Source organism: Oxyura jamaicensis, chromosome 2 (genome assembly GCF_011077185.1).
Source record: "Oxyura jamaicensis isolate SHBP4307 breed ruddy duck chromosome 2, BPBGC_Ojam_1.0, whole genome shotgun sequence".
Classification (NCBI taxonomy): domain Eukaryota; kingdom Metazoa; phylum Chordata; class Aves; order Anseriformes; family Anatidae; genus Oxyura; species Oxyura jamaicensis.
The window spans coordinates 153,799,144-153,822,027 of record NC_048894.1 but is presented as its reverse complement, the minus strand read 5'-3'; the positions used below and the strand labels follow the sequence as shown (position 1 = coordinate 153,822,027).

Sequence of the window (22,884 nt, the reverse complement as noted above, 5' to 3'; positions counted from 1 at the left end):
ATATTCCCCGTTTGAGGCCTATTTTTAGATGCTACTGCTGAGTACCGTGAAATACCTCATGTGAACAATGCACTCCAAGTTGATATATATTGCCTTTCCCTTGTTTCTCATCTTCTACTGCATCTGTGGAGAATCATGTGGCTTGAAATGAAATAAATCTGAGTAACTCACTTTATGATTGCTTAGAAGAGTCAAATTTTTTTTTTTTTTTAAGTTTTAATTGATTTCATATATGAAAATAATTCTGTAGCTAGTGGACTAAATTGAGACAAGTCAATTTTATAAGAATATTGTTTGATTATTTGTCTGAATTTCTTTATGGTGCTGCCTGAGACTTAGAAATTACAAAACAAACAAACAAACAAAAATAAACAACAACAACAACAACAACAAAAACAAAGAATAATAGAAAACAATGCTAAAAGGGTATTACAAAGATACCTAATTATCCCTTTGACCAAAGCCAAAGCTTAATGGAAGTTTCCTTAACCTAGCAATTCTCAAACATTCAGATACAAGAAAAGTTGCTGCTCCTTCTCATGCTCTATGAAATTGTAGAGACCTCTGGCAGTAAGCCTCACTGATGAAACTACACATGACTTTTGTATTTTTTACTCCCCTGTTTTTCTGTTTTCCTCCCTCAGAGCTTCTTCCACACCAATGAAACTTTTATGACACTATTGGGCTGCTAGGCTGAAGCCTCCTTATTCTCCTCCTGGTTTCCACGCACTTTTATCCCCGTGCAGTTGTGGCAGAAGGGCTGCAATGGCTACAGAGGTGGGAAGTGATGAGAGGCTGAGCGTGTGTTGGGGAGTGAAGCATCAAGGAAATCCCTGCTGGATGTTGGCCTGGGACTTGCATGTAGCTGCACTGGGCAGGACCAGAAGCTACTGTGCAAAAAGGCAGGATGAAAGTCTTTTTGGGGAGGAAAAAGGCAATTACACATTGCCAGAAGAAGGTAGAGGGCTGAATGACATAAGGTCTGGGGAGACAAGACGGTGCAAGTTGTTTGTGTGGAAGGTATGACTGGATGGTCCCAAGTTATTACAAAAGAAAAAAAATAATAATAAATAAAAAAGAAAAAAAAAAAAGAAAAAAAGGAAAAAAAAAGAAAAAAAAGAAAAAAAAGTGGGAGATTTTAAAAAAAAAAAAAAAAAAAAAAGTGGGGGATTGGAGGAAAGGATGATGAGTCATGATGTAACTTGCACAGAATCCTCTCCTGACTCACACCTTAGACACACTTTTGCAGTGCTTCTCCAACCTTTGAGTAATGGTTTTCTGATGTGCCATTTGACTTTCTCCTCCCACTGTTCTTGTTCATCATGATGGTCTAAACAGCAAAAGACATGAAATGTCTGCCTTCCCCCACTTCCCCAGGTCCAATGTGTACATTTCCACATGTGCATTGGCTTCTGATATCACCAGAGACTTCTGATTTTATTCAGTTGTCTAAACAGGGGTGTTGATTGTCATTTGAGGTACATCAGTTTAATCAATCCAGCCTTCATGTGCCAATCAGGGAGGATATAAATCCCTTCTAAATCCTGTGTCATAACTGTCAGCCTTCTCTGGATATATTGAGCATCATAGGATACTTCAAGGGGCTCTACACACCTACTTTAAGGCAACTGAATTACTTGTTTTTCAAAAAGAGCAATTCAGTCCATCCTAAAGTAGACATTACTGACAGGTTAGCCAAATTGCTCTTTGGAGTACTTTCTCTGTACTACTTAGATTGGTTTACCATAAGATTCTAGGCTACAACCATGTCTTTCTCAACTGGGGTTTGATCCCACACGAACTGTCAGATGACATAAGCACATCATGGAAAGTAAGGACCTTTCTATTAGCACTTCTCAGTGCTGTATCATTGCTTTAAGTTTGGATTTCCAAATACAGTCCTGTTGTGAGCAGCCAGCATCGTCTGTCCCCCTGTTAAGGTCAGCTTTCCCACTCTTCTTCTGCAGGAAATTCTTCACTTAGAGGTTCATAAAGAATAAGGGTGGAAGCCACAGCTCCAAATGGTAGCCCCTATTGCTTGTTTTCACAGCATTCTCCAAACAGATTCCTGAGCTGGCCAATTTGGGGATCTGGCTGTACACCCCAGGTCAGGTTAGATGCACCCATAGAGAAAAATTTTATAGCCTTTAAGCCTTCCCATCAAACTATGCTAGCATCTTTTAGGAAGGCACATTTGCCAGACTCCCCCCAAAATATTTTTACTCTCCACTAAGTACCTTCCATCTTTTCAATGTTGTGTTTTGTTTGTTTGTTTGTTTGTTTGCTTGTTTGTTTTTAATAGCATGGATGAAAACTGCACAGCACTGCAACAGTGGTTTCTTCAATGCCCTGTGTAAAAGGTGGTAATTCTTCTCTCCTACTGCTATTTTTGTTCTACTTATACATCTTGTTGGAGTGAAAAAAAGAGACACATCACACAAAAGTAATCTCCCAGCAAAGTTCTTAATGAGTGTTCCTTTCAAAGAAACAAAGAAATAGAAAACATTTTGTTTTCATCTTTTGGTTTCTCCTGCAATATGCTAAGAGTCATTGCTCCAAAAATTATCAGCAGTATAAATCTAATCCTGTTTAGAAACACTTGTTTAAGAGATAAGAACTAGAGAACAAAGTACATAAAGCCTTGATGCTTCACAACAAATGATAGGTGGGATTTCCTTTTCCTTATTTCTCCTCTTGGGGAATTCATAGCTTTTGCTTCATGACAAATAAAAATATTTTTAATAACTGCAACAAGGAATTTGGTGTGTGATTCTTAAAACAAATGCAAGACAAAGAAAATATCCTCTGCTTTGGGAGTATGAGTGATCAAAGAGAGTGTGTCTGAAACACCTCCAGTGCTGCCTGGCACCATTTATTCACGGGTAGCACACTCTTTTCATATGAGTGTAAAAGAAACAGCAACAAGAACTTAATACATTCGTATCCAGTCCTTTTTTTTTTTTTTATATACTTCATTTCCTTTTCTTATTATAAAGCATTGTCAGACAACTAGATCTCTGTGCTTTATGGTTCATTAACACCCTTGCCAAAACACTCACAGCATTACCAAGTGCTGAGGCAGAGTCACTATTTGCACAAACACACATACACACACATGCTACTTAGATTGAATTATTATTCATAAATTAGCCTTAATTAGACTGTTCATCAGTCTGAGAGATTACGCTCCCCAGTTATGAGTAGCATTAAATTACATCTTAAAATTCATTACCATAGCTTGTTTTTCATGTGTGTTTTTCCCCACGGTTTCAAAATAACAACCTCTTAGCGCTAAAAACTCCTGATAAGGTTTTGATTTTTCGGTGTTGCCCAGCTTGATGTTAACTCCACAATCCTGGCTGTTCCTTTAGGAAGGTTTCCTCACTTTACATAAGAGTTATGGGATAAGATCTTATCCAGCAAACCCATCTGACAGGGAAGTGAAGGGACAAGGATCTGGCTTGGCTGGCTGTCCCAGAGGATTCAACATCCACATCTTCTATATTCTAGGCAGACCCTTGCACTTCCAGCAGCCTCCATGAAAGGAAGCTATCTAAAGAAGAGCATTTAAATGAATATTGTGCTGCCACTTAGATCCTGAGGAGGAGGGGGATTAATCTGTCCTCAGTATTTCCCATTTCCTAGCATGGGTGCTCTCAGCTTTCATGCATACCTTTTATAGATCCTTTTCAGAGAAATCTAAATCTCCTTTCTCTCTGCAGGGACCCTGAGCTCTTATCCCAATTGCAAGGTTTCCACTATAAAACCACACGCCAAAAGTAGGATTTGCCATCCTGAGCCTCGCAGTTGCTTACTGAACCTTTGGGAGAGGGGGTCAGTGCGCACGGTGGGGGGAGTAATTTCTTTTTCCTTTGGTCTGTCTCATGTAATTTATTGCCTGCTCTTCACTTTGCAGTGCAGCTGTTAGTCTGAGAGCAGTCTCCAGTGTTTGGAAACGGGGCTTTGGCACTGGCACATGCAGATGCAGCTGAATCTCTCTCACCTTTTGCACTACAAGGTATCCGCTTGTGCTGCTTTCAGCTGGGGGCAGTCAGCTGGCCCGGTTCTCCGTGTTCCCCAACAGCCTACTCTGTGAAAAGCTTTTTTTATTTGCTTGTGACACAGGGAGGTGAAAGGCAAGAAAACTCAGAAAAAAATAATAAATACAAGCAGCCAAGAAGAGAAGACAAATACTCCCACTGAGGTAGAGATCTCAGAGCTCATTTATTTCAACTTCCAACTTACGCAGAGATTTTCCAATTTGCTGACGTTGAAAAGTACATCAAATCTTGGCTGAGGTACAAGATCTCAAATTTTCTACCCCCCCCCCCCCCTTTTATTTTATTTATTTATTTTTTTTTAAAGCAGAATTTACATCTACAGCTGCACAGAAGACAGATAAAAGAGAGGCCAGCTGAAGCCTGCCCTTTCCAGGATGGGGAATTTGTGCATTGCATTGCACACATTGTGATAAAGTTCAGAGAAGGAGGGCTGTTTCCTTTGAGTTCCAGTTGTGCTGTGTTATTGAAAACCATCAAAAATAATTTCCTTGCTGGCAGAACTGTAAGAGAGGAAAGAGAGATTGCTGGGTTATTTAGTTCATTGCTACCTTTTCTTCCCTTGGGGTTTCAGCATCAGTGATCTTTCAGTGATGTTCATCTTGTCTAACTATGATTTTAGTGTCCTCCCAATCTACTACCGCTCTTGAAATAATGTTTCCAGATAAAAAGAGGACCAAAACTCCACTGTCAAAATGTGTTAATCTTGCCTTTTTTTTTTAATTTGAGAACTACTTTAAAACTTGCCATGGATCTGGCTCAATAGAACCCCAACAGCAGAGCAGGAAACAGTGGTAATCCAAACACACAATTGCTCTGGGGAGCAAGCTGAGTTGTTTTGGTCGATCCTTACTGCTTAGTTCAATCAGTTCTGGTCCAAATACACAAAGGAATGATTTCTATGCGGTTGTTGCTCTCTTTCCTTCATTGTCATACCCATGAGACATGGTTCAGGGGCATTGCGATAGGCAGCATGCTCATTTACCAGCTAGGAAGCAGACTTGCAGCTATTCATGTTCGCTCTAGGCTTGTGTGGCTTTTGCTGAACTTCTCCTACTGAAGAATGTAAGAGCTCTGGGACTCTGACCTACCTAATCAATAAGCAGCCTACACAGTTCTTCTGTCTACCTGTACCCACAGTTTGAAGAGATGAGACTAAACCTAATTAATACCCCACATTAGTCATCAAAGACATGTCATCAAAGATCCCAAGTTACAACTTTCCTGTAAGATCCATGCAATGTAAGTTTCCTCCTCTAAATTATATAATTCTCCTTGAATTTATTTGGCTAACAGTGTATATATGTTGATTTTTAAGCTAAATACAGAAGGGATCACATCCTTATAATGGTAAGTCATATGACTAGTTTTTTTTCCTTCAACCCCCAAAAAAGTACCTGTGATGGCCAAAGTTTCTCCTGAAAATCCTGGAATATATCCTCTCAGAAGGTATGGTTTTCCTTGCTCAGATCTCCACCCCTGCTGGCTACATAGATTAGACAAGGTCTTTGAGAGACTGTGTTGTAACTCCTTTTGAGCAGCAGAAGTTAGGGGCAAGTAGATATCAGAGGGTTGGAGAAATTTCAGTTCTGCCAGTTTGGTCCTTGCTAGCTCTGCAAAATATGTTCTTGATAAGCTAAGCTTGAAATCATGCCCCACTACACTCCTGTATGGGACACAGCAGGAAAAGAGACACCATCTAGATCCCTGAGTAAAGGTATCTAGGAACAATTTGGAGTGCCTAAGGATCCTGTCTGAAACTGCCCTTCCTGTAGATGCTGTGTCATATCTTGCATACCACTGGCATCTCAAAGGTCACTACCCACCTATTTTTGGGCAACTGAATTAAGCCCAAGGAGTCAAAATGGCAAAGGAGTGTGTCTTCTACTCAAGCTTTCCCTAGAACTCATGCTTCCACATCCAGAGTTTAAAATGAAATATATGAAAGAAAAATATTGGCTCAACTCCTTCCTAGTGTTCAGATTTACAGGGGAGTTTTACTAAACATACAGACAGATAGACATCTTGGTAACAATCAGTGGAAATACCTACATGACACTGACTTGTGTCTGATCCAAGAGGAGTCTGATCAGGGTTGCATGCTCTGTGGAAAGGGGATTGTGTCTTTGCCATAGGAGTGCCCATAAATGACAATGATTAAGTGTTGAGCAAGATGCTATAGTCCCCTAAAGGAATGGTTAGACAATCTATTTTAAACCAAGATAAATGGAAAATTGGAGCTAACACTGTGGGAAGGCTCATGCATTGACAGTGGAGTGACTCTGTCATGCTGCCTGTCTGGAAGTCTGCTGGTCTCACGCTGGTCATTCTTCCCTTGGTACGTTTCTAGACCAGTATGGCCCAGAGCAGCTCGAGGCATGGAAACACTAAAGAAAAAGAAAATGAAAGCCACACGTGGAGTTTTCATTGGGGGCCACTGGCAGGAAAAAAACATTGGTGAAGGAAAAAACAAGGTTGAAGAGCAAGAAGTTAAGGAAATTCACCTGAGAGGGAGAGAAAGGTATAGGTAAAGGGAGAATAACATGAGAATGAGATAGGAATGAATATGAGACAGGTTAGGGCTGAGAGAAAGAAAGACACTGAGGAGAAGGATTATTGGATGTGGAGCTAAGCTTTTTGTGTCAGGAAACCTGAGATATCTCACTGGCTCAGTCCTGATTTACCCTTAGGCGAATAGCTTGCTTGCTCTGCCCATCTAATTCCTCTTCTGCTCTTTATATACCAGCCTTTAGATGTAAGGTTTGCCACAGCAAGGCCTGATTTGAGAGCTTGAGAGCTTTTTGTGGCTGTATGAGAGCTGGCACATTGGACTCCAGTGACACAAACACAAAGGAGAGAGTGCAGCTGAGGAGGAGCCTCCCTCTTGGAGGGATCTGGATCCAAAGCAAGCAGGGGGTGGGTGGGAGTTAATAACAGATGGTTATAAAAGGGCGCCCACCTTTTTCAGTGCACCAAGGTCCCTGTAAAACTCATGGATCAGGAGTTATCTGGGGCCTCCAAATGCCACTGTGACCCTTAGCAATGAGCCAAAGGGATTAACTTCTCCAGGATGGCTTCAGAAGGTCTGGAGGGATATATCTTGCTTTTCACTTTCCTGATGTTACTCTTCCATGATTGTGATCCTAATGACTGTCATAAAGATTTCAGAAAGTCACAAGACAAGGGGCAGCACCTCTGGCAGAAGAAGTAGTAGGACCTACTTCTGGAGAAGTCCAAAAATGACTAAATTTGATGACAGACTTCCTTCCAATCTCTACTTCCACCCCCTCCCATGTCCTTCAACCACATCCTTCATGCTGAAGCCTGCTGTCCACCTGTACCCTAGGAGTGCTCTGCCTGCCTAGATCATATGGTTTTAGAAACCTCCTGATGCAAAGTAATAATAAACAAATGAAAGAGGTTATTGAAAACATTACAGGCCATAATTTTAATAAATGTTGGCTCTTGTCACTATGTTCTCCAGTATTTATAGTTTTATATACTGCCAACAGATCCAAGTGTTTTGTCTTTTTGACAAACATTTCATGCAATCATAAATTAACTCATTTTTCAGCAAAATCTGACATCAGCAGTTAAGCTGTCAGTACATAGAAGTACTAGGGCTGGCAAATCCTCATCTCATAATAAAAACAAAGAGCTTTAAATGAGTCCCAGACAGTGAGCTAAGTGCGCCCAGGCTGAGTCTGCTATCACAGGCTACATTGGTCACAGATCTGACAGGCGGTGATTCTGCAGCTTACATATCAGTCAAAGCAGCTCTCCCAAATGTTGTCCTCATTAATAATCCTGCACAGGTATGCGAGAGCAGCTCCTGGGCTTTTGATGAAGCCAGGGAAGTTAAAGCCTCTTTATTGTTCCTTGCTGGCTGATGTTGGGCTCCATGTGTTGCTAGTTTAGGTTGTCAAGTGAAGTTCTGAAGCAGTTATTTTTAGATGCAGTGCTAATAAAAACAGGCTATAGCCTGTTAGAAGATGAATTTGTCTGCTTGGTTCTGGGATTTGCCCACTTCCTGACTGAGCAGGGTATTGGGGGCAGCTAGAGCTGATACCACTCTTTTGAGGGAACCGAAGAGGAGCAGAGCTGCCCTGAACTGTAAAGGAGCTCAGGAAGAGATATGTTTATAACCATAATCCATATAAAGCTCTAATTCTGAGCAAGGGCTTTAAAACAAACAAGCACCACATACACATTAGTTTGCTCTCATTACTTGTTCCATTTCTCAATGTTCTTGAAGAGGGCTCACCCATAGACTGCCTCAGGGGGAAGGAGCATCCTGCATGCAGAAACCTGCCTGAGCACAGTACTACGAAGGCCCCCCTCAAAAAGGGGAAACACTGCATCCTCCCAGCACTCCAGAACACTAGATGGAAAGCACAGAGATGATAGATGAAAATATAGCAACGAGAGACTCCTTGAAGAAGCAGATGCAGAAGGCAAGAGCGAGGAAGGGTACCCTGGCTGCTACCAGCACAGCAGTAGTTGATGTGGAGCCAAAGAATTCTTGAGAAGCTTGAGAGATTTGAGCACCTACAGACCTCACAGAAGTCCTTCCAGGAGCCTTCTTGATATAAACAGGTAACACCCAAGCTCAGACCTGAAGGTCTGATATTAAAGGTGAGCAAGAATGTAACACCCATTCCAGAGGTACGTCTCCTGTAGGAAATGGCTGATGTTAACATCGGGGATTAAGGTATTGACAGAGTCAAACTCACATTGTCTGGACATCAGACCGGCTACATGTGTGACAGATGTGGGATCTGTGAGCTTACTAATGGGTTCTTTATACTAGCTTTTATAGTCTGGGTATAGCACTGCACCAGCACAGCTACACATCTTCTCCTGGAAACAGATTAATGCCTAGACAACTGAGAGCAGGACTGAGCTAATTCAGTTCACGATGCCTTAGGACATTTCAAAATGTTTGCATAACTAAATGAAACCTTACAGTGCATGGAAAAATTACCAAAAAAATTTCAGAGCTTTGGAACCAGCTTTCAAATGGCTAGGGGATTTGTCACTGAGGAAATCCTATACTGAAAAAAAAAAAAAATCTCTTGCCTGAAGATTTCTGCTGGTGTGGGAAAGAAATGCTGTCTACCTGCTCTGGGACCATCTCGGAACAGCTCCATTCCGCATCTCAGGAACCAACCAACTACATCTGTGGATGTCTCTTGTGGTTTCCAGCCTGTTTGTTTTGGGACAGGTTGTTGCAGTAAAGGACATTTAATTAAAAATAACTGCCATTCATTTTATATGGAATTAACTGATAAGTTGAAAAAAAAAAAAAAAGTTATTATGCCTTAATAAGTGGCAGACTTCTGATTTGTTAGTGAAAATAAAAGCATTACCATGCCGATGCCTTGCTTTTTTGTTCAGTGCTCCTGTTTCAGCGCATGTCTACTCTCATTCATCATATCTTTTCAACATTTTGGCTTTCCTCCCAGGCAGGGTATGTTTGATTTTTTTTTTTCCTAAAAGGAATAGAATATAATAAGAACCATTTTTGTTTAGTTGTGGGGAAATATACAAGGAGATAAATAGTACCTGAATCAATAAAGGGTGAGACCACAAGTCTTACTGTTTAAAGATTTAAACACCGCTTGTTCCTCCATTCCTCCAAAGTGAAAAAACTGAGATCCTTTAATCATTTGAGGATGGCTATAGACATATGTTTGGATAAGGCCTTTGTTTGTTTATCAGTGTCTCTAGTGTGTTGTGTTCCTCTTGTCTTCACTTGTTTAATACAAAGCCTTTTACAGATCTTTTCCTTCAACTAGTCTGTTGAGGAGCGCATGGAGTACTTAATACGGTGTAATGTTTAAAGTGCCACAAAAGAAAGCAAGATGGAAAACAGCATGAGATATGGGTGGTAATTTCCTCTCACAGGGCAAGGCTAAGAGCAGATTTGGCAGACCATCACAGCTTTGGCTCGAGCAATTCTGGATCTTTGCTGACTTCAAACCATGCTAAGAAATCATAACACTTCACTTGCACTCTGGGCTTCTGCGGTTGACCACCTAAGAGGAAGACAAGAAGTAAGCACAAGAAGAAAGTTGCCTTAAACAAAGTTTTGGCACTACAGGAATATGAGAAAGGTTAGCCTGTGCTCATAGAAAACTGTGCCCTGTCTCTTACACTTAGACGGCTGCTGTCTGCTCCTTAACAATTTCTGCATTCTGGTAAATGGAGCTTAAACTCATTTTAATAAAAATGTGGATTCAGACCTCCAGCCAGAGAATCCAGGCACTACTGAGGAATTAACCCAGTATCCCAACATGAAGGGTCAACATGAATTTAAAAGTCCTAGCACAAAACAAGGAGAAATCCTGGCACATTCATTACCATTTCTCCTCCACACTCTAGAAAGAGCAGGAGCATTTAGAAACATAGGTTTCTTTTTAGGCTTTTACTCCTACAAACTGGTTTGTTTTTATCAGAGTGTGATGGTGAATTGAGTTCCAGGCTATTTTCTTTCCAGGCATTATTCTCATAATGGAGAAAATTAGAAATGAAACAGACTGAGAGTATTGTCTTGCTATATAAGGGGCTGGGGGGTGAGGGGGAGGGGAGAAGTAAGGCCATTCTCCAAATTGTTGGACCTTTAGGATTAGGGAATCCATAGAAATTTACAGGTTGTATTTCAGAATGAGTCTGAAAACATTGAAGCAGCTGGTGGTGATAACTGAGCCAGGTCAGATCCAGCTGTGCGGCAAGTTCAGTGAGTCAGATGAGCAGCTGGAACTGCACCATTTCCAGGGGTAAGGATGCCTTCTAAGGCAGCGATTTCCCTTTCCCACCCAGTAAATCTGAGTCTGGTCACTTAATTACTGTCTCCTATATTTTGATGAATCTGAGCACAGTGCAAGTCACGGATGCTCTGTTAAAGGTAAACATGGAGAAGCCTTAACTGCACCAGACCAGTGTCCTATTTGACTTGGAAATCCTGTCAAATCCAACCTCATAACCCAGTCATAGCAAGCAATTATTTTGGAAGATGTATTTAAATGCTTTCCTTAAATGGGACTTTTTCTTTGGTTAGGCTTGAGTGACTTGTCTAAATCATCTGTACTGTTAGTTCACCATTTGAACAAGTGTTTAAAACTTGGACTAATCTAGAGCATTGCAGCCTTTGCACATAAAGAGTGCAGCATTAATTAGAAATCAATTGCATAAGGGGATTTGTAAAATCAATTGGAAGACTTTGTCTGAGTAAAGAACTGGTCACACCAAAGTGAACATGCAGATGTTGGACAGCACTGGACTACTTGGTTCAACAATTTTAATTCCTTACAATTATAAACAAGTGTATATTATATATGTAGTGTAGAAAGGACCACAAAACATCTATTCCAGGCCTTCACAGGCCAATAAACCAGCCTGTGACTGGACTTACAATCAAAGACCAAATGCTACTGTTATAACATGCCATGCAAAGAATACCAAGGGTTTGCCAAGGTATCCTCCAATGCTCATAGGAAGCAGAGAGTGCACCATGCTACACATAAAGGTAAAAAATCCAGCCCCAGCAGTCTACACCACTCTGACCAGAGGGGTACATGTCCTCGAAGGATGTGAGCATCATTGAGACTCACCACCAAAGAGATTACTCATTACCTATGCCTGTCCTCAGCAATCTCCAGTGATTCAAATGAAATCTTCTTCTAAAGCACCCCAGGAGACAAATTATACCTAAGAAGGAAAGCGTTCCTCCATCATCCCCCTAGGCAACCAGCAGACACCCTGAAGAATGGCAATGATATTATATTCAATGATTTAGGCTTCCTCATCAAACCAACGGCACCACCTGAAAGCTTCAGCTGCTTCAAAGGAAGTTGAAAAGAATGAAGTTAACATCTAAAAGGAAATGAGAGGATGGGAGTGGGGGACAGCTACATCTGAGATATAGTCTCAGATCATTTCCAGTGTTCTTATGAGTGTACTATGGAGAGATGCTCCATAAAATAGGGAGAAAGTAAAGCAAAGAAAAAGACAGCATACTGTCTGGCTTATAAGGAGATAAAATTACCCCATGGTCCTGCAGAGGTAAGAGTATGACATGGACATTAGTAATACTCACTTATGTTCTTATGTTCATTCAAACCTAATTGCAAATATGCACCAAAGACATTTAATTAGGGAAGAGGCAGATTCAGAAAGTTCCCATCAATGAAGTATCTTCTGATTGCAGATGCTTGTAATGAAGTTAATGAGAATAACACTTTAATCATAGATAGCTGCTCTTGTGGGGAGCATAATAGCCACATTATTTGGGTTGTATTTTTGTTCTGACAAACACAAATCATAATGGTCAAATGTTTGGTCCCCAATTCTCAACTGAGTCAATTAAAAGTAGAGAGTAGGAGAATTTTTACTGAGAGATGAATGGATGCAATGTCTTTTGAAAGACAAATTCTTTTTGTTCACATCTCTACATATTGATTTAGGAACTTAGCATTGGCTACTGAATTTAAATTAGGAGCCAAAATATTCTGCTTTGCTTTTATGAATGCTGTTAATGAATTAAGCTTTCCAGTATGCCCTCAAGGTAAGTAACAATCATTATTTGAATTTTAGAAATGCAGAAAGCTAAGGCCAAGTAGTCTCTGAAGTATCCATTAATGTGTCTAGTCCAGAATATCTACTTTTTGGTTTTCCAGAGGCTTGTTCAGCACTTTGCTGATTGTAGGTGCAATAATTAAGCCAAAGGACAAGACCTGGAAAAACACCATAGGCACTTCTAACTTAGGTGTGAGAAGGTGAAAACCTGGATATCTGTTCACCCCATCCTACTGCTCTGCATGGTGAAAAAAAGGAAGTGTTTGGTCCCTAGGCTTCCTGCGCATTCAGAGGGGAGAGTTACCCTCCAGTGGGGCACAGAGGCACATGCAGCCTGGTGTTAAAAAAACAAAGTAGTGCCTGAGCAGAGGAGTGTTTTCAAGTACCCACTGTAGTGTGTATATGTCTGAATCAAGGATGTAGCTTAGAATGCCTCCATCCTTATGGGGTCCCTAGTTGAGGGACTAGTAGCAAAGGAGGGAAATTTTTCTCTCTTTCGAAGTAATACTATGATGAGTATGTACGTAATGAACTAGTGGACAGAGCCTCACCCAGAGCACTGTCCATGTTGCCTCTAAGCCTTCCCCAGTCTTCAGGTATCATCTTACTAAAAGAAAATTTTAATCATCTTTTACTGAAGCCAGCTCAGTCAAGGATACAAGTATTAGAAATTGAACAAAGGGGTCCTAATCCTATCTCTGTCTGTGTACTTTTAATAAGGATTATTTAATGTGAAACATGAAAAACAGGGTCTGGAGTAAAGCTTTCTTTTAGTATAGTTGAGTCTCCTGAACAGTGCAACCAAGAGGCAAGCCAATGTGGAAGAACTGATGCACCCCCAGTTCTGATGATGACATTGATCTTACATGTTTAGAAATTAAACCTGAAGCTGCAATAGTTATGTCTTGCATCAGAGAACTGTGCCAAAAAGGAAAAAATATGTGGAGCTGGTAAAGGGGGTCATCTTGCAAGTGCAAATATATATTCTGATAAGTATATATTCTGGATAATATTTATGGTGTACAAATTTCTAGGTGTGTGGCAGTAACAGAAAAATGAATCTGTAGCAGTAAAATTTGAGGGGAAATTGAATAAAGTTAAAAGCATGTATGCTTATTGGCTTCCTCTTAAACAAGTCAGCAGCTGTTGTCGACACAGCCCAATACTCATTTGAATGATGTCCACAGAGCATAGTTTCAAAGGAGAAGTGTTTAGAACTCTAACAAAAGAAAACACTAGGAAGAAACATTTTCTGGCTATTCAGAAGATAGATGGAAGACATGGACGTGCTTATTCCAGAGCTAGTTTCAGTAACAGCAGCTGGTGCTTTTCCCTTGCTTCAGTGGTGATACTGATCTACTGCACAAGAAAGTGTTATATTTCCAAAGCCCTAAGTCCCTGCACAGGCTACCAGTAGTCCTTTGGTAGCACAGACCATTCTGAGGACAGTAATTTTCATCCCTGCCACATTTTATTACTTGCATTTTAAAAACAATCTTTTAAAAGTGCACATTACGGCTGCCTACCTTCGCCATACAGCAGTGCAACATACACACACGCACACACACACACACACACACACAAAAAGGCACCTGATGAAAAGATTTCAACATCTTCTTTCAGAGAAGAGACAGGTAAGTTTGTCTTTCACTATTGAGCTGATATCCAAACTTCAAGACTTTAATCTAGAAATCTGTGAAGGAAAATCTGATGCAAATTATTTGATCAGTAAGTGTTTTCAGAATGAAATTCAAGCTTAAATAACCTAGTTGAACACAGATTTCTTTTCATTACATTTCAAAAGAAAGTCAGAGTAGAAATAAACTTTCCCAAGATGATGTAGTCAAGTCTATTTTGAAAATGTTAGAGGATTTTGAGCTGTTACTTTCTGTCTTCAGCTGCAACATACTCACCTGTTCGCTAGTGTCTTGGTTGCTAGAGTTATATGCAGAATTTAAAATCAGATTGGAATTGTCTTGAAAGTTAATGCTACTGACCTGGAATGGAAATTATAACCTTGCAAACAGATGTGCAATTAAATGCACAGTCATGTCAACCATATTTTTAGCCATTACTGGAAAAAAATCAGCTTTCTGTTTCTAAGTGGAGCTCTCTTTTGATTAAGTGCATGTTTCAGGTCAACATATCTAAGTGAAGCTGAAATTTCAAAGTTGAAAGTATTGAAGTCCAAGTTCAGGTCTGTCTTGTCAGATGACCTACTTAATGACTGCAGACAAGTAGCAGTGACACATTAAATATCCTGAAAGTTGGCTGAGAATATGCAATGCTGGAATTCTCATTACTGCTACTCTGAGAGCAATTTTTTATGACACTGATGGCAATAATATACCTTTAGGTATGTGGCTGCACTGTATTTTTTAATAAAGCAGTATGAGAAATTTAAAACCATATAAGAATGAGTTAATTATTAGCTACATATTATTTTAACCTCCCATTTTTGTGCAAGGTGCAGGTCTTACTAAATATCTCACCCTGGCATTGGACTTGAAGGTGAGCACAATGAAGGCACTCAATGCAAGTCATAGGAGAAATTTAGAAGTAACAACATTTATCAGTGTTGAAATAGGTTTACTCTTGCCGGACCTGAACTGACATCTCCATATAGCTGTCCTGGGTCTTATGAACTTATTGGCTTGCTAGAGGATCTTTGTTCTGCTATTCATTGCATGCTGCAGATGCATGTAGTTCTGATACAGGAAGGAGGCACTTGGTCATGAAATGTGGTCTACTTCTACTCCAGGTCTAGTTCTATGGTTGTTTATAATCAATAGAAAAAGATGAGAAAATCTGGTGTGCAGACTGGATAATGTATCAGTCAAATGAGCAATGCAACATCCTGGTAATAATCTGCAAGTTGGCCAGCAGCAGTCAGGTGGTGCATTGTGTGAATGTACCAAAAATGTGTCTTGAAGAGAGCTCTAGAGGACAAAGACATGGTGACTGCACAGTACAGGATGATGTTTCCTTTACTAGCCAAATGCAAAGTAGGAGGAGAAGCAGATGTGACTTGACTTGTAGGTAAATGTGCCCAGTACAAGTATCTGTGACTTGATCTCAGTGGCTGTTCCCTCTGCTTTTTCCCTTGGCCCTGGGGTGTAGCTACTTGAACTCTTCAATCCAAAACAATAGGTCTTTGTTAGCTCAGCTTGCTTTTGCTGAGGTGGGTTGGGGTGCACCGACACCATTCACTCTTCTGACAGGTCTGAGAAGTCAGTAACATCTACTGGGGGAGCCTGGGCATGCAGGAGTGATAATATACGCATGCACTGTATCTGGAAAAGGGTGCTATTCAAGGTCCTAGGAGGACAGAAAATCCCTGAACCCCTTCTGATCCTCTTTGTCCAGAGCCGTGATTCCAAAATCTCAGTTTTTCCCTGAACACGCATTCATATCTATGTCATCACCAGAACAAAAGCAAAGCAGCTTGAAATTAGACCCATTCTCTCTCATGAGTGCAAATACTCCACAGTATGTTCTTAATAGTCCATCCAGTACAATAGCAACTATTTTCTCACATAACTATTCCATTAACTCAAATTTCCACCAAAATGGGCTAGTCACACTTGTCTCCGCCTGTATGAGCTGCCCCAGCTTTAAAAAGTACCTCAATAATAAACACCTGAGCTTAATCTAAGTGCTGTGATAATATATTATGACTATACATTAGAAACTATTGGGTGATGCATCTTACAGAACAAGGCAACTTTGCAATAAACTATGAAACAGCCCCATCATAAAGCACATAAATGGTGATTCTTCAGATGAATATACCATCAATATTTTGTCATTGTTTATTATGCTTCATAGCACAAATCATGGCCATTAATATTGCTGAAATGACTAGCACTTGACAGGGTGTACTGTAATCGTGGCCCATACTTCTGTGCAGATGTAGACACAATGATAGCTTTAAACCACCTTTGAGTAGGGTCTGTGGAGGACACTGGTTGGCCCCTGCTAGAAGGTAGAGGAGACTCCAGCTGCTGTGCTCTACATCCACTGCATGTGGAGCTAAAGAGATTGCTGTATTTCAAGGACCTTAACTGCTCTTGGATTTACAGAGGAACTCTTTATTTTTATTCCTACCCTGAATTTTTATATGTTGGCTTTATATCCTTGCTTTCTCCTTTTAGATCCTTACTTATTTATTTTTTTCTTTATTCCTTTCCTTGATTTTGGTGGGGCTACTCTTGGCCACAATGATGTCAGGATCTCACCATAGGAACCAAAATAATAGTCCTAGCTCTGGTAAAATATATCTTGTGATGTTTCTCAAAGAGGGTGAAGTAGGAACATTGATCATAATACTAATTTTCTGTCAGAGTGGAGTCAGCTGGCTGCTTTTGGTCAGGATCAGTCAAATGTGTTTTCTTCACAGTACTGCGGAAAGACACGTCCTAGACAGTGGATATATATTGATGGATATTTTATTAGCATGCAGTGTCTGGAAGGATTGAGCACTAGGCACATTACGTGAGAGATTACTTTTTTGTCTGAATACTCTCTCTACAAGGAAGAATGAGCAGAAATTGTTGGAAGGCGAGGACCCATGTAATCTAGTGCTGTACAACACCTCCAAGTGTATTAGCTATTTCATAAAGAACACACTGAAATATAGCCAGTGCCCCAGAAGGACTGCAGTGAAAATATTCTGCACACAGCATTACTTTTGTTGTCATTACCAATAACTGATGTGGTCTTTTCACAGTGGGGACTGGTTGCATCTGGGAGAGGTAGGGTTGCGTGGGCTTGTTCCAGAAGCTGGTGAAGTGTTGAGCCACACTTATTTATTTTAGGAACAAACAATTGCTTTTAAGGTAAGTAAACACCTTTTATTGGTTCATCCTGATCCTGTACCCCTTGTGAAGAAGCAGAAGTGGAGCTTGAGAAGAGTTATAGAACTGTCTGAGCATCATCATGGCTTTGCACTTTCTGCAGTGCTAGCAGGCTGGCCATGTTTTTCACACTCCTAGGCATTCTCATATGATCGGTATAATTTAATTATTTTCATGCATATGGATTAGAATATGTAATCTACAAGGACAATCCAGGCTTGCCGGTCTTAATCAAACAAGGACTCACGTAGATGCATGCTGAATGGGATATGCTGTGGGACAAAGACCCAGAGCGACGTTATACGGCTGCCTCTTTTCTGAGCCTGATCTAATAGAGTGCTGCAATTATGTGATAAAGGTGACTGCATATAATTGCACAAATGTAGCCCCGTTGTAGCCATTAGGTAAAACTAAGGTCAAGCAGCAAAATCCCACGTGAGTTCTGCAGGGATAGTGGTCGTTATTCTGTGCTGATGGAATTCCAATGCCTCGTTACAGGAAAACAAATGAGGAAAGGCAAATGGTTTCTCCTAGCATTAAAGCATGCCTGTCCCCAGTATGACTCTCCCTAGGTGCTGGCATGTTTTCCTTCTGGTGCAGCATGCTCTGCATTATTAAAATTCTTCTTGTTTGACCTCATCATTAAGTTTTTATTTTACTTTTGATTGTAGTGACTAAATATAACAATACATGATTTAAAGAGGAGACAGAAATAAATGTTAGAGAAAACAAACAGCCTCCCCCCTGCCAAAATGCTGAATGGCGTAGCAGAGAATGGTTAAAAGAATCAGATTTAATTAGGGTTCCTTTCAGCACTGAAAATTCCATTTATGCACACTATTAAAATAATCTTCTGCATTAATACTAATTTGCATCATCAAAATAGCACTTCATCTATTATTCATACGGTATTGTAATTTCTCCCGACTGAGAGGGTGAAGCGTGGTAAGACTCTTCTGCTAAATACTGCACAGATATTAAGATATCGGTAATGCCTTAGGCTTCTTTTCTGCATTAGATATCACACACAATTTCCTCTCTCCTCTGGATCGGTGTAATGACCACTGAAAATACTTTAATAGTTATTACACACGTTCTGTGCCCCTTATGGCCAAAAGGTCTCCCTTCCACAGGCATTCTTGTAAAATCAATCTACCATTGCTGGCTGCCAAAGTACAGTCTCATTCAGGGGAGGGTGCATGCACTGCTTAAGAAAAAGAGTAGCTCTTGATGAAAGAGCAAAGAAAAAATCTCCTTTATTCTGGAGTATGAAGGGTGAGAATGGGAGTTGATGTGTGGAACTGGTATTTCACGCGGTCACTTCTTGGAGATAGCCAAACTCTTGCTTTCTGTACCCAAACAAGTGACTGGTGATAGTTTGCAGCTGCCACTCACTCTTCTGTGTTCCCCCAGGCTGTGTTTGTGCATTTAGGGTGTTGTAGTAACTCCTGGTTCCCAATGGGCATCACAACATACACCCTGCCTCATGCTGCACTGCATGTCTTGCTGGGGCCTTGCTGGCTCTTCCAGGAGACAGAGCTAATGGACATCCTAATATTTTTTGATTTCTGAGCCTCACTATAATTATGCTAAGAAGACAGACCAAAGTCTTCCTTAGACAGCTCTGGCAGTAAAAGAGAATCTTTCAACGATGTAGTTTTCATCTACTTGAAATTACAGTTCCCTGAAATGTTTATTGAGCAGATTCCTTCTTCATCTACACACTTTTGAAGTGAAAATATAAACTTCCAAATCATCAGTTAAAGAAAAACTTTCCTGATAACGTATCGGTTAGGCTGAAAAGAGAGTAGGTAGAAACATTTGGGCATTGAATGTACCAAGCATCAGCTTATATCACCTGCTGCAATGGAGGAAGGGCAAATGACCTAGCACGACTTTCATGTTCTATGGTGGACTGAGTCACTCTGCTCCTACTGATTAATACAAAGGAAGAAATAATTGTCAACAAAGACTGCTGCTAATCACTGATTAACAAGCTGGAAGGAGGAAGGGAGATAGGTGGGAGGTAATTTTATTTCTGACAAAGAAAGAGGCCTAAACAGAAGTTTCTTGTGTCAGTTAGAGATGAAAAGAACACCTCACATAATATTTCTTGGCTTTGGGACTCAAGTGGCCTTTCTTCTGCATGTTGGTTCAGAGTCTGCAGCAAAGCACATTATGACTCTGCAATGTTTAAAGAGCAATAATCACATAGACTTGGAAATCAATATCCCTAAATATCAGAAATCTTATAAAAGGGGGATTATTAATATTTATTTTTTTTCCATGAGATGAAAGGTCTTGCTTTATTACCCTTGTAGTTTTATTAATCTCTATAAAGCTATTTTTGTACTTGGGCAGGTGTTTAATGATTATGATTGCACATGGCAGGGGTGGTTGAATTAGATGGTCTTTGAGGTCCCCTTCCAAGCCAAACTATTATATGATTCTATTTGTCATATTCTTGGCTTTTTAGAATATATTAAACACTGTAGAATAGATGTACATTAAAGTGCAACAAAGCCTGTCATCTTGAAACTCCCCATGGAAAGGACAACGATACAATGACCGAAGTGTGGAAGCACCATAAACTTGCCAAAGGAAGTGATTTTCAATGCACTTAAAAAAAACAGTAACTAATATACATTATGTGTTTCATCACAAATTCCATGATGCTACTACCTGTGACCAAAATGGCATATAATAACAAATAAATACAAACCTGCCAGAGTTGAAAATAATCTTCAGAGTGGATTTATATGTTTTAAGTGACTATAAGTAAAAAGATATTTTAATGAAGTCTGCATTTTTTCTCACATTGAAGTGAAGGCTTCTTGAGTTCTTGAGGAGCTGGTCTGTCTTGCTGGGAGATGGAATGACTGAAGAGAAAAGAACTGTTCTGGAAAAGTGGAGCTGCCTTTAGCAAATGTCAACATCAACAATGTGAAATGCTTGAACAGATGGTTAAGTTTTCCCTGGCCCATTCTGAGAACTTTCTGTGAGAAACAGAAGGACCATGACTTCACATTATAGTCAAGATTCTCTGTGTTATTAAGGATTTGGCTTTCCAAACTTTCCAAAAGTTTAAACATCAGGTTGCTAATATAAAAGAGACAAAAACAGTGATACATCTATAAAAAAACTGGAAACTCTAACAAGGATGGAATTTAAAAGTTGCTGTGTCATCAGGTACTCTGACCACAACAAGGACACCCAAGTCATCTACTTAGTGTTAAGCAGGAAGATGCTGGACGCTAGTCCTCAAATCCTAGTTATCCCTCAAATATGTTGGTATTTTCCTTGTGTAGCATCATTTAAAGCCAGACCACAGTAATTGCCCATTTTGAAATGTGTAGACCAAACCATAGGACATGCTTTGACTGATTCCTCTTTCTACTCCATTATTCCTTCTTGAGTTGAAATCTAACTTTCAGAAAAATATCCAATATTGATTTAAATTTTTCCAGTGATAGAAAATCCATCATAGCTGTTGGTATTTTGTTCTGATGGTTCATTACCTTGCCTGTTAAAAGTTCATGACTTATTTCTTGTCTAAGCTTGTCTAGACTAGGCTAGATCCTTCTGTGTGATTGCCTGTGAGATAGACCAATGTTTCGTTCTGTATGTGATAACTGGTGGGCAGCTTACATTACCCATGTGATCTTCCTAGTGTTTTTATACACATCCTGAAATGTCAACACCTGAAGTAGAAATAGGAATCCTGCAACTATAATACCTTGCCAAACTGAGAGTCTGTATAATATCAGTTTCTACACTCTGAAATCCTCAAATTCATTTATCCAGGAATCATACTGGCCTGTCTACAACAATATACCCAGAAGTCATGATCTTTTCTTAGGTCACTGATTTCCAAGAGGGAATGGACGCAGCCCTTATTCTTTATTCCTTCACTTATAGCTTGACAGCTGATAAAAGCATAATTTGTGTATGCCTATTTTATTAGGTAACTCTGTCTTAGTGATCCCTCTTTTAGGTATCATCTGTTTAGAAATCCAGCTAAATATGTACTCTGTGATTGCATGTCAAAGACTATTAGTCAAGGAGTTGTAAAAAGTTCAGCATCTACATATTATTTTTGTATTTGCCTAGTTCTTGTATGTTGTTTCTGGTGCAAAGTCTAATGCCATATTGATATCTATATATTTTTTTCACCCATGCCTGCAGTCTCAGGAAAAAAAATAAAAGTATCTTATTTTAAAAAGACCTATTCTTACACTTGAATTTAGATTTTCATATTGACATTTTAATTTCTTACTAATCCATTTATCTATTAGTCAGGCTCTTGTTTTGCTCGAGATAGATGTCAGACAAAATTTTAGACCTATAATTACCTACATTTTTATTTTAAATATTGGATCATATTATTTTTCTCCCAGTCCCTTGAAATTTTCCTATTATTCTAAAATATTTTGAAAATAAATAGAAGGCCATTTGCCCAACTGTCTTCTTTTTATGAAACTTGGATGTAAACCAATGTAGTCCAATGGATTAAATGTGCCCTAATTTAATAGCTACTGTTCCAAAATCCACCAAAACTAACAGTGGATTTCCTTATAACTTATATAAAGAACTTAACCATGCATAGCTTTTCAGTATAATAACTTTGGATAGTTGAATTAACATACATCTTGTTCTTTAATGCCAAGAAGGATGGTTCATTGTTGCATTAATAATTCTTAATGGTCATGGTTTAATGATTAGGTGCTCTGGTATATTTCTCTTGTGTTCCTAATATTTTGTTCATCACGAGTAGGCTGCAATTCAATCTGCCTTCATACAGTAGTGATGGTAAAAGGGAACTAAGATTAATAGGAAGTTAATAGATATTTCTGTATTTATTCATTGTTAATGTACTTCTTATTTTATTGATAAAGTACGAATCAGTATAAAGTAATAAGGTTTTAAATGGTAGATGATGAATATCCAGATTTCATAATGTAAACTTTAGTTCTTGAGAGAACAAAGGAAAGAGAAGTTAACTGCTTTAGTTACTGGTGCACTCTTTTACCCGTTTGTATGCATTACCTGGTATGAAATGGGGGTCAGAAGCTCCAAACTGTAATGGCTGGGTTTTGCTTTAGCAGACATGTTCAATCATTTATCTCTTCACCTGCTTAATACCTTGAAGGCAGTCATCACCTGGTATAAGCAAAGACAGATATATCCTTGATCAGAATATAATAAATGCAAAACTGCGTGGGAGCTCCCACATGACATGGCAGGGAATGTGTTTACAGAAGAGACAATAAATAGGCACTATTAGACAAGTTCCTCTGATTTAGACCAACTGCGCATCTGTCCTTGATTACATCTTTACAAACTATTTTCCTTCCTTCCTTCCTTCCTTCCTTCCTTCCTTCCTTCCTTCCTTC

The 22,884-nt window shown here is 39.6% G+C and overlaps 1 long non-coding RNA gene across 1 annotated transcript; it reads left to right on the top strand.

Annotated features, from left to right (window-relative positions):
• The first annotated feature begins 12,413 nt into the window (after positions 1–12,413).
• LOC118161131 lies at positions 12,414–17,474 on the top strand. Its single transcript, XR_004747868.1, has 3 exons — positions 12,414–12,624; positions 12,737–12,880; positions 17,365–17,474. It is a non-coding gene; the product is annotated as an uncharacterized LOC118161131 (long non-coding RNA).
• The last annotated feature ends 5,410 nt before the right edge of the window (positions 17,475–22,884 follow it).